The sequence below is a fragment of the Austrofundulus limnaeus genome, unplaced genomic scaffold (genome assembly GCF_001266775.1).
Source record: "Austrofundulus limnaeus strain Quisiro unplaced genomic scaffold, Austrofundulus_limnaeus-1.0 Scaffold28, whole genome shotgun sequence".
In the NCBI taxonomy this organism is placed as follows: Eukaryota; Metazoa; Chordata; class Actinopteri; order Cyprinodontiformes; family Rivulidae; genus Austrofundulus; species Austrofundulus limnaeus.
In genome coordinates this window covers 1,941,925-1,954,219 of record NW_013952430.1, presented here as the reverse complement: position 1 = coordinate 1,954,219, position 12,295 = coordinate 1,941,925, and the positions used below count along the sequence as shown (strand labels likewise).

General features: G+C 38.9%; 1 protein-coding gene across 29 annotated transcripts in view; it reads left to right on the top strand.

The window, feature by feature from the left end:
* kcnma1a (potassium large conductance calcium-activated channel, subfamily M, alpha member 1a) overlaps positions 1-12,295 on the top strand; it is a 178,949-nt gene that overhangs the window by 1,446 nt on the left and 165,208 nt on the right. The gene's annotated exons all lie outside the window — the stretch shown is intronic.

Genomic DNA, 12,295 nt, shown 5'->3' with positions numbered 1-12,295 from the left:
GCTTATGTGGGGGGGAAAACAACAACACCATGGTTGTTATTCCCCTTTAGGCTGTTTACTTCCTCTCTGGGTTGCAGGGGAGGGGGTGGTGTTGCATGAAGGGTATGTGTGGAAAACAGAGCAGAGGGATTCCTTCATTTTATCATGGCTCCAACACGCCATCCTCTTGCCACATCAGCTCCAAACGTCTAGGATGTCAAAGAAAACATTTCAGATGTAACACCTGATGAGCCCTATAGGTCTGCTCTTATGACATCCAGCCTCAGTCCCTGTTCCTCTTTTATTTATTATTATTATTATTATGGTTTTAAATACTCCTCTCTTCAATGTTTATCCTCTTAAGATGGCTGAACGCTTAATGTCTTGGTGGAGTAGTGAACCTGCGTGCAGGACTAATATAAGATAATGAGGGTGACTGCCTTTTTACTTCGCCCGGGGTGGATGAATCATAGCTGATTCACACTGGGTTCATACATGACTCATACACTTGTGTGTAGTGCTGAGTGGTCCCCTGCTTGGACAGAGGAGCAGCTGAAAGGTGATGGTTTATTTATGTTTGGAATGAGAAGATTTGTAACTTAAATTATAATAATAATAATTATAATTATTATTATTATTATTAACAGTGTTGATATGCTGTCAAAACCTATCTGGTGTTAAATAAGTTCATTTGATCATCCTCTGCATCCAGCTGAGTGTCTCTCCTGCTGTTTTTCTTTCCTTTTTGTGGCCTTGAGTGTTTCCTCTCTGTTTCTGCCATTATGACTAACTGTAGACAAAACTGCAATAATTAAAAATTAAAGAAAACATATATTTCTTCAATCAGGCTGAGTGTTTTGACATATAAATTCAATATCATTCTCACATACTGATTTATGATTCAAACCGTTTCCTGTTTTTCACATCGACTTCTCATTATCGTCACGTCAGAGGGTGAGGATGATCCATTTGGAAAAGTCATGTTAAAAACTGAACACTTGATTTGATTGTTTCAAACACGTTTGAATACATTCATTTGCAATCATGTTTTGAAGAATATTGCGTTTTTTTTACACGCTTTGACGTTTTAAAGTTTGAGAACAATTTCAATATTTGCAACAACCTACAGCAGCAGATTGCCACACCAGTCTAAAGTGCAAATAAAATGTAGTTAAATTGGAAAAATAACATGCTGTGAATGAGCGAAGGAAGAAAATCCAACATTATGTTTGCTCATGAAAATATCATTTGAGGCTTTGTGTTATGGTTTAGTCTCAACTTGCAGATATCAGTAATTTTCTGACTGAACGAACGCCGCTTTCAAGTTGTTATGCTGCTTTTATATTACATTTGGTAACATCCAGAATTTAATATTGCAAAAATGTTTTAATGTTTAAATTTGCTTTAGAAGCTTTTGATGGGATTTTTATGTTCTTTTCTCAGAGCAGTGGCACTTCAACCATTTTTAAGGGTGTTTTCTTTAATATTGTATGAAAGTTAATTCAATTCAATTCAATTTAATTCAGATTTATTGTCACATCACATAGCACAACTGTACAGGTGAGTGAAAAACTGGAGTGCAAATTCCTACCTCTATGTAGATCACAATATAAAAACATACTAAAAACATAAAAGGAAACGTTAAAAAATAAATAAAAGAACTTGGTCTATATAAAAAATACAATAGACTTACACTATACACAATAACTAGTATTATAAACACACAGTATTACCAAGCAATGTACAGATACATTTATAACTATGCATTTATGTTATAATTTATTTGTGCATCACGAGCTGATAGTGTGGTGGGATGGACAGCACATTGTTCTACTGACTGTTCAACATTCTAATCACCTGAGGAAAGAAATATGGAACCGACTGGTCCTGGTCCTCATGCTTCTGTATCTCCTTCCATTCGGCATTGGTGAGAACAGCCGTTGACTTGGATGGGAGAGGATCTTGAGGGACCTTCTTAGGCAGCGGTTGGTGTATAGGTCCTGAAGGTTTGGCAGCTGCACTGATGTCCTGCGCTGTGCGTGCTACCCTCTGAAGGGATTTCCGCTCCCGAGCAGTACAGTTCCCATACCAGGTGGTAATGCTCACTGTCAAGATACTTTCCACAGTGCAAGTGTAGAAGGTAGAAGTCTTTTGTTTTGAGAATTAGTTTCCCCACAGAAAATTACACATTCTGCTTAACTTTTGTTGCCTTTATCATGTGGCCAAATTCAACTTCAAACAGTTCCGTAACATTTTTTTTAATCCTAAGAAATGTTCAGAAACTTGCTCTCCCATGCCACAGTACCTTTTCTGTGACTCAGATCTTCTTTAAATAAAACATTGTTTAAACTTGCACTTGATTTGAATTCAATAAAAAAAAAAATCAAAACTCCTTTCAGATAAAATCTGATCCCAGAAGTCAATACACTTTACATTGCAGACAATATGTGTAATATTAACTCATTGTCCTAAAAGAAATAAATATGATTTATTTCTTTAAAATGTGAATAAAAAAATCTTTACCAACATAATGAATGAAGGCTGAACTATATGGGATTTTCTTTCCAATCTATAGAAATTTGGGAAGCCAATAGTTGGTATACAACATAACGCTTTTTTCCCCATCTTTGCTCACTTTGTATTTTTTAACAGTTTTTAACAAATCGTTACACCAGTTAGGGCGGCACGGTGGCTCAGTTAGAGCTGACGCATCTCAGCAAGAAGGTCACCGGTTCAAATCCCGGTCCGGGTACCTTTCTGGGTAGAGTTTGCATGTTCTCCCCGTGCATGCGTGGGTTCTCTCCGGGTACTCCGGCTTCCTCCCACAGACCAAAAACATGACTGTTAGGTTAATTGATAACTCTAAATTGCCCCTAGGTGTGAGTGAGAGAGTGAATGGTTGTTTGTCTTGTTTGTCTCTATATGTGGCCCTGTGATGGACTTGCGACCTGTCCAGGGTGTACCCCACCCCTCGCACTGTGACTGCTGGATATGGGCACCAGTGACCCACGCAACCCTGAAAAGGAAGAAGCGTGCACAGAAAATGGATGGATGGATGGATTACACCAGTTGCCTAACTTACTGTAAATAAGCATGTATTTAACAACCTTTAAAATAACTTAAAATCAATATGTAGAAGAGCATTCTCACCTATACAAACTAAAATGTGGATTACAGTAAGCTGACTGTAGCAGCTGCTGCTAAATCTTCAAAACCAGTCTGCCAATCACATCATCTTTCTTTAATGACTTGTGAGAATATTCATATAGAAAAAAAATAGTAAAATACTATTATATTAAAAATATACACAAAATTCTTCAACACATTTCAGTTACAGATTTTTTGTTTTAAAGCATTAACAAAACAAAATCTTTTAAAGTATAATCTCAGTCCGGGCTTTAAAAAGTACAGCACATTTAATACATTTTCAAACAGCTTTCATTCACAGCCAATTTATGCCCTGTTTACTGTTTCTGCTGATTGTCCATCTCCTGTCATGTTGTTACGCTCATTTACTCTCCAGCACAGGAAATGGCAACAAACCATGTGTCTTCCTTCATACTCGTCCCAATCTCAGTAAGAAAAGGATGAAAAGAAGCCATGCAGATATAATTAGGTATCCATCTTGTGTCTGCTGGTGGGTATCTGGTTGTGTCTCATTTCTTACAGACGAGGAGAGACGGTGAAAATGAAAGTTGCGAGTTTGCCTTGTTTGTGTTGCCTTTTTTAAATTTTTTATTTATTTTATTTTTTTGCGGACGGCAGAGTCATCCTGTTGGTGACTTTGGAAGGTTTGACACTTGGCTGCAGAGGGAAAAGGCTTGTTAGGAGCATTAAGACGAGGAAACCAGATCCGTGTTCAGCTGACTGGTACAGCCAGATACGTTGGCAAGTGTCAGACACAGGATGCGTAGTTAGTGTGGAGCTGTGGTCGGCTTTCGGTGGCGTTACTGGGAACCAGAAATCACAGGCGAGGCGAGGAAATGACATGAGGCAAAACGATGGGTGTGAGGATGACAAAAGGTTTTAGTGTCCGCTTGTGCTCGGTCAGTGACATCATTATAATGACACTCCTCTCTGTCAGGATTATAGGCGCGTGGTCAAACAACCATACAAGGGAAAAAAGGATAGGTTGTTGCAAAAAATAAAACAGATAAACCAGTTTTTATTTAGAAATCAAGCAGTTTTAAGCATTAAGTTGAATCTTGTTCTGTTGTTTTTTAATGGGCACATTTATGGCATCATTTAGCAGCTAGTTTTCGAACACTCACGCTGCGTTCTAAAACCACATATATTAGCCACACTTGTAACCTGATACACTCCTATTCCCCTGCAGGCAGCCGTCCTCAGGTTGCCAGGGTGAGCTTCAATATTTCAATCTGTAATGTGCGACTGAAGACTTGGCACATTTTAAATTAGGAGTTTCCAGCTCGGGGGAAAGCCTCACTTAAGACAATTGTGATACATATTGATGAATGAAAGAAATGTTAGTGCAAGCACTCTGCTTTATTGAGGAGAGCCATGTTGGAAGGTTGGTGACAATCTGTTTTTTTCAAATGTTGCCAAATTCAACAAAAGAAGGCAGTTTTTTAAAAAAAAGATTTACTTAAAATAATTTTTAAACCCAATAACATAAACAAAATTGTTGGTACTCCTCAATTAAGCCCACAATAGTCACGGAAATAACTTCAAACTGACAAAAGTAATAAAAAAAATTACTCAAAATGAACCAATGAAACTCACATTGCTTTTGAGTTGTGCTTCAACAAATTGCATATCTGTACTGTACTATAGTATAAACTTGTCACAAAAAGAAAGGAAATGTGTGTTTGGTGGATTATTTCTTTGTTGTAATGATGCTTCTTGGCAATAAATCTTATATCAGGCACCTGATAAGCTCAAAACAAGTGTTAATAGCAATTAAGTGAATGATTGGGCAGAGAAGATTTGGCTAATTTTTTCACAACCCACATATTCTGCTCTACTATTCATCCCACAAATGCACATTCCTTACAAAATTGGCACCATTTAAAAGAGAAATCAACAGACTTTCCAACCATATAAGATTTATTTCCAAGAAGCATTGTTACAACAAAGTAATAATCTACCAAACACACATTTCCTTACTTTGATGCTAATGCTGATGTCTCAAGTATCAAGGAACTAAATATTGACACAGTTTGACAGAACATCACTTTAGTCATGACCACATTATCAAAGCATGATCTTATAATTTTGCTGTTGTGTTTTGAACTCCATCTCAAGAAACCACAGGTATTTTCAACTTTATCCATCTCTGTTGTCCTTTTCGTTCATCCATTGCCACTGTTGCCAGCAGCTGTACCCTCTGCTGCTAGTTTGTCTTTATAAAAGACACAATCTATTGGAGTTGAGAGGACAAGTTGATAGTCAGGTGTAAAAATAAAACAACAACAAAAGAAAGAGCAACTCTGCAGTTGTGCAGCCATCGAAACAAGGGCTGGTAGTGGATTTGTGACACAGCAACAAACCACTGACCCCAGCTGCAAAGAGGATGGAGAGAATTCTGCTCTCAAGGCCTTTGCTGTGGCTTAATGTCAGCTGCATTTGAACCAAAAACACAAATCTGCAGCACAAATCAGAGTGGACTGCCATTCATTTCAGCCTGAGCTCCAAACGACACTGTTTTTTTAGTACAGAATAAAGGATGAGGAAAATAGCTCCCCCACACCCACCCTGTCATTTAGCTGAGCACCTTGAGAGCAACTTGAAGGTTTTTTCTGCACTTTCGAGCTAACAGCTGTCAGATATTTACCTTTTTTCCCTGCCAAAACAGCCCAGGAGAACTGATGGAGTTGTGTTCACTGCTCTGCTTGGCTTTGCTTCCTTGTGTAAATCTGATCTGGGTGACTCGGATGAAATGTGTGCAGGTTCTCTGAAAGACAAATTAAAACCAACACCATATCCACTTGTTGTTTTGAACCCATTTATAAAATATTCAGTAATGTGCAAACATGTATTATTCTATTGGTTACTGCATAGGTAATATTCTGCTTTTGGTTCAGCTGTCATTTAAAATGTCTTTCCCTCTAAAACAAAACCTATTAATTATAGGCGTAGCGTTTCTTGAATTGTTAGACAGATAAGCAGATGGACAGACAGAGGGATAGATAAATGCTGTATACAGCAGCCTTGGTAAACCTTAAATCATCACTGCTCATTTTCCAGGACGGGAGATTGTTATTGATTTTCATGCTCCGAGGCTCGGCTTACATTGCAGTGGAATTAATCAAACCCACCTCAGTGTTTTTGCTACATTTTGCGGTCGTCTATGGAGCAACAGACAGCCCAAAATGTGCGGCACGGTAAACAAGGTATGTTGGGAAGTGAAAGGGATCGCGGAGGTGCTCCAGGAGAGGAAATGTTGTGAGCTTGTGTATTCCCTTATGCTTGGCAACGGACCAGCTACTTTTGGCCCGAGCAACTCACACCCCTCCATCAGCTGTCGCTCTCACTAACCCTGACCTAACTTGGTCCAACTCGCTCCCTTCAGTCCCGTACGAGTTCATGAAATCAGGGGTAACTGAAGAATTAAAATGCTGGCAAAACCAGCATATTAATACAACTAGTTTTATTGCTATCTGTAAATGCATTCTGTTAGTTTTAATATGATGAAAGGAACATTTATTATGAACTTTGTATTTGTTTGTAATGTGTTTTATTTTCCGTGTTGGTCCCCAGGAAGAACAGTCTCTGCTGAGGCAGAGACTTATGGGGCACCATAAATAAAACCAACCCAGTGGTTGATTTTCATGGGTTGTTGCACTCAACAGCTCGAATGTGTCTCACAGCTGTTCCAAGGCCAAGTGTGACTACTGAACCACCCCCACCCCCTTTACCACCACTTTTATTAGGTGAAGAGAAGTAACTAATTGAGGATAGATTACAGTCTTCAAAATGCCAAATTCTGGATTCCAATTGTTTAGGATGTTTCATGATTAATTATGTTTGGTTGTAGGTTGTGTATTTATGTCTCAATGGCTACATCTTGCTCTAAACCAGGGGTGTCAAACTTAATTACAAAAGGGGTCCAAAATTCCAAACTTGCTCCAAGCCAAAGACCAATATCTGTGAATATTTATTGAAAAGTCTTATACAACAAAAATAATAAAAATTACCTTTTCCAAATAATGTTTTATGTAGCACTTAGAACATACCTAACCTCACAAATAAAGAAAAGAGATTAAATGACTATTATTAGCATTAATTAATTCTTATGCTATACTCTCCATCACCAACTTTTTATTTATTATTTCTTAGAGATCCATTTTAATCACAATCCAGTAAACAAGGCAAAAAAGAAAAAAAATTCACAGAAAATCTAATTATTTTAAAAATAAGAAGAGACTACACAAAAAGATCATCAAAGCCAATTCTCTGCTGCTCTTTCCACATAAGAAAATCAAAGATGTTCTGAAAAATTCAAACTTTGTGTTCTTGGCTTGAAGGATCACCAGCTGTCATGAAGAAGAATGCAGTAAATACATGACTAAAAAGAGAAACTAAAACTACTTCACATGTAAGGTATTACTGGATAAGATGATAATGAGCGGGCCTTGAGTTTGACACATGTAGTTTAAAAGACATTGAGTTAAAAAATTGATAGGATAGTTACCAAGGGTGGGCAATCCTGGTCCTCGAGGGCCGCAGTCCTGCATGTTTTAGATATTTCCCTGCTCCAACACACTTGATTCAGTCACTGAATTACCTCTTCCAAGTTCTGCTGTATGGAGGACCGACACTGACATAATTAGAATTAAGAGCAGAAGCATATAAATGAACCACTAAATAAATAAATACATTTAAAATGCACCAAATAAATTAAAAAAGAACTCTACCTCAAGTTTTATAATTCAATTTACCTTCATATTTATTTTTCCAGCTTAGTTCCAATAAATTGTATATTTTAACACATAATTTAAATTTTACAGTTTTAAACATATATTTCATACAATTTTTTCCTTTTTTGTACATGCATGTATCTCTTAAATGCTGAAATTTAATTATTTTTCTATAATTTTTATAAATAAAGGCACAGGTAATCCTCCTTGCCTTTGTTTTATACTAAACTTTAAACTTTAGGCTAAATTGAGGAAAAACAATTATGTAAAAAACAGTAAAATTTAAATTATATGTTAAAATATATAGACTAATTTATTGAAACTAACCTGGAAAAATAAATATGAAAGTCAATTAAAATATAAAACAGGAGATAAAGTTCTCTAATTGGTGCTTTTAAGTGTATTTATTTAATAGTTCATTTATATAATTCTGCTTTTATTTTTAATTATGTCAGTTTTGGTCCTCCRTACKGCAGAAGCCTGATAATCATCTGTTCATTCAAATCAGGTGTGTTGGAGCAGAGAAACAAGTAAAACACGCAGGGCTGCGGCCCTCCAGGACCAGGATTGCCCACCCCTGATAGTTACTGAGAGTCATCTGCAACACTCTGAGTGTGACCTCTCATGACATTGCAGGACCTTGCACTTAATGCGATTTTCAAGTTTTGACCAAAATAACTGCCATTTCTCAACACAAGCTGATCTTCGTCTCAAACTCTGGCATGAAATGCAGTACGCATTCATTCATGGAATGCTAGGCCTTTAATTATAGCACTTTATATGTTAACAGGTGGAAAAATACGTGTTTATGTTTAGCATCCAGCAGTAGATACAATCAGAGAATTTCCAGACTTGTTATTTTCAGCAACACTGATTGACTTTCTGTTTTCCTCCTGTCTGGAATGTCTGATTCATGTCATTGTTCAGTGCAGATCCACTCGTCTATTCCTTAATCCCTTAATTTCTGCTCCTAATTCGATGGCCACCTCGGGACAACTGTAGTTCCACGGTGATGTATGTTGACAAGAAGAGTCCATATATCAAGCCTCACCACACACACTATTAGGCATGATCCCCACCCCTGCTGCACTCAAACTGCTCTCCCCTGCTGTCATGCTGTCACGTCTTCTTCAGACTGTTCCCAAACTATTAAAAGGACATCCACACCCAAAGAAGTATTCAGATGTTAAAGGTTAAAGGAGGGTGACTGTATACCTGACTCCACATGGGGAGTGTTAGAATGGCATTTCCATCATTGGAAATATGTGATCCTTGCCTTGTTAAATTGGCAGTGGAAAACCATTTACCTAAATACGTACTAGTTGAGATTGGCTCTGCTTAAAGTGGTATTAAGTCTGCATAGAGGAGATGGCACACAGTAACCAGTGTGTGTGCTGTCTCCTAGTACCTGGGAAGCCAGCAGGATATTGCAAGCAGAGTGGTTTTAAGTTTACCTTCTTTATTCCTCAGCTGTTACTTTTTGAAAGCTTAAGATAAGAAAAATGGTTTGTGCAAATGTGACATGGTCCTATAGGCAGTGGTGCAATAAGGGTTTTATACTGTTTCTAGGATGGATAAACATTTGTGCAGTTCTGAAGAGTAAACTACAGAGAATAGCTAATGTACCACATGGATTCCCCATGGGTTTGATTTTGTCTAAAGGTAAAACAGCGACATGGATTTAATGTTTTCATGGGAGAGTTTCTTGTCTGTGTGGGCGGAGTTTGTCCTAACTGTGATTGGCTGAGTTGGTTTGTGGGCGGAGTTTGTTCTAACTGTTATTGGCATTGTTGGTTTGTGAGCAGAGTTTGTCCTAATTGTGATTGACAGAGTTGGTTTGTGGGAGGAGTTTGTCCTAATTGTGACTGAAGGAGTTGGTTTGTGGGAGGAGTTTGTCCTAACTGTGACTGATGGAGTTGGTTTGTGGGCGGAGTTTGTCCTAACCGTGATTGATGAGTTGGTTTGTGGGCGGAGTTTGTCCTAACTGACTGATGGAGTTGGTTTGTGGGCGGAGTTTGTACTAACCGTTATTGGCATTGTTGGTTTGTGGGCGGAGTTTGTCCTAATCGTGATTGACTGAGTTGGTTTGTAAGCGGAGTTTGTCCTAACGGTGATTGGTATTGTTGATTTGTGGGAGGAGTTTGTCCTAACCGTGATTGACTTAGTTGGTTTGTGGGTGGAGTTTGTCCTAACTGTGATTGGCATTGTTGGTTTGTGGGAGGAGTTTGTCCTAATTGTGATTGATGGAGTTGGTGTGTGGGCGGAGATTTGGCAAAATTGTGATTGGTCAGATTTCACTTGTGTTATGGGACAAGTTAAAACATGAAGTAATGTAACAGTAAAATTATTTTGAATGAGTAAATATAAAGTTTTGTCTTTAAATTTGGTGCAACTAACACCTTCCTGTCTCGAGTTATAAATAAATATTGATCTTTTTCCAAGTGTGTTTTGGGTTGTTTTGACTGAGCCAAATTGTTACACATCCCCTCCACATGTAGGGTGTTGAAATTCCGTTCAGCTAGCACCATCTTGCCTCAACTTATGACTGAAATTTATACTTATATTTAAAAACATTGGTGCTCTCTGGTTGTTTCCACCAAGCTATATGCACCCCCCCCCCCCCCCCCCCCCCCCCCCCCGCTGCCCAGTGTCCAAATCGTTGTGGCTTCTTCAAACCACACCCAAAATAGTCAGTTTAACCAATCACATCTTTAACAAACTACGCCCACGAAAGTCAAACAACACAACAAGAAACTCCCCATTAGTGACCGCAGAGACTCCCTTCTCCCTGGATTTGTAATCAGCACTCTGGATCCTCATGTTCATTTTCACTGTCTGCATTCAAAGGGTTTTTGTTTGTTGATTAACAAGAAAACAAACAAGCAAAAAGAAAAACACAATCAAAATGCTACCGAGAATGACTGTGTCTGCTGTGTTGCTCAGCATTACTCAGTCTAAACCCACACAGCAGGTTTGGTTTGAGAATCTAACTAAAGTCAAACTGTTCATTTGATGTCACCTAGTTTGTTTTCAGAAATATTTCATACAGTAGATGTCCTAACTTCTCATGCTGTGGCACACAATCAAAGCTACCACATGGTCTAACACACACATACACACACCGCTCTCAGATTTGTGGTGCTGCTGATAATCAGGCAGAGCCAGCCTGCTCCAGTCTCCCCCTCAGCCTTCTTCCAGCTCCCTGAGCGCCCACCCCCCCGCTCTCAAACCCCTTAGAAATCAGCACTACTATACAGACATCAAGACACAGTTAACGTTCTAATTGATGTTTTGAGTTCTTTACACACACAGAGGAGGCGAGCGTGCAGAGGACACAACGGTGACCTCACTGATCCCAGCTGGCATTGTTTCTGTTTCCTGTTTAGACGTCATATCTCGCTCTGCAACGCCGAACCTGTGGGTGAGCACACACAAACAGAACTTTCATCCTCAGAGAGGGCTTTGAAAGTGCTGAGATTACTGCATGTCACCACCAACACGACCACTGCCCTCAGCAAACCAGTCTCAATTAACCTCAGAGGAGGGGGCAGGTTAATATGCTAATTGTCATTCTCTTGGCTGGCTAAAAGAAGGCTCAGGTTTCCCTTGACTCCATGGCTGGCGTGCTACAATGCCAGTACTGCACGTTATGTGGCAGCGCTCCACTTAGTATGTCGTTGGTGAAGTGAGTATACAAGTGTTACTGAATGTTACCCAAAGAAAAGAAGAAAAAAAAATCCCTTATTCAGTTAAAGACGGCAAACTTGCTACAGCAACAACGAGGTTGCCTCTGACTTTTTCTGGCATTTTCCAAAGCTGTTATGCAGAATGAATAGCCCGGCTGTCAATTACAACCTTGTTTGATGCTCGCAAAAGTGAAATCCCAGAAGGTCTGGATCGACTCAGGTTTCCTCCGCTGCCCGGTGTAGTTCTGAATGCTGTGAAAGAGATCGAGACATAAACAAAGCAAAGGGAGGCCGATTTCAGAGCGGCGTGAGCTTTGTTAAATGATGCCTGGAAACTCGAATACATATATAGACATCATGTACAAAGGATGCACAGAGAGCGTGGGTTCATAGCTAGTTGCATTCATTAAAGATTGATGGTAACGTAGCGCTACCATGCTGCTCTCTGGCAGCCTGTCTAATCATTTTTAGCCAATTAAAGGCACAGTGTGTAGGATTTTGTCAATTCTTTTAGCCAAAATTGAGATAATCACTAATGACAATAATAAAAAACATGTCTAATCATTGCAGACAAAGACCTTGTTTTATTATTTTTACCTTACAAAAAGCTGTTTATATCTCCATGGTCGCGGGTCGCCACACAGGCAGCCACCATCTTGTACCAACGTCTTGTCTACGAAGGCTCATGAAGGACAAACTGTGGTGGCGGTGTCAAAAACGGTTTTAGTTGTAATACTATAAATGTAATAT